The sequence below is a fragment of the Mastomys coucha genome, unplaced genomic scaffold (genome assembly GCF_008632895.1).
Source record: "Mastomys coucha isolate ucsf_1 unplaced genomic scaffold, UCSF_Mcou_1 pScaffold22, whole genome shotgun sequence".
NCBI lineage: Eukaryota > Metazoa > Chordata > Mammalia > Rodentia > Muridae > Mastomys > Mastomys coucha.
The window spans coordinates 89193555-89193972 of NW_022196905.1; positions in this window are offsets into that span (position 1 = coordinate 89193555).

A 418-nucleotide genomic window follows, 5' to 3' on the forward strand; every position below is an offset into this window, starting at 1 on the left:
AGTTGACCCGAATGAAGTGACTGAGGCAGAATTGTCACAGGTGACAGAATCCACCATTTACAAGGCCCCTGCCATAGACATGAGTTCTCCTTTATCTTCCATTTCTTTCTGGGACAGCCCAGATTCCCAGTCAGTCATTTCCATGGTAGAACTGGAGTTCTCCTCTCCCTCTCCCTTCCCCTCCCCTTCCCTCTTCCTCCCCCTCTCCCTCTCCCTTCCCCTCCCCTTCCCCCTTTCCCTCTCCCTCCCCCTCCCCCTTTCCCTCTCCCTCTCTCTCTCTCTTGGGCTTTCTAGTTCTTTCCCTTTCTCCATGGCAGTTACAGAAAACTGCAAGGAAAACTGTGGAGTGTGATGGCAGGGTAGAGTTGGAATGGGGGTGTGATGGTGAGGGTAGGGGATGATGGTAGGGGTAGTGGTG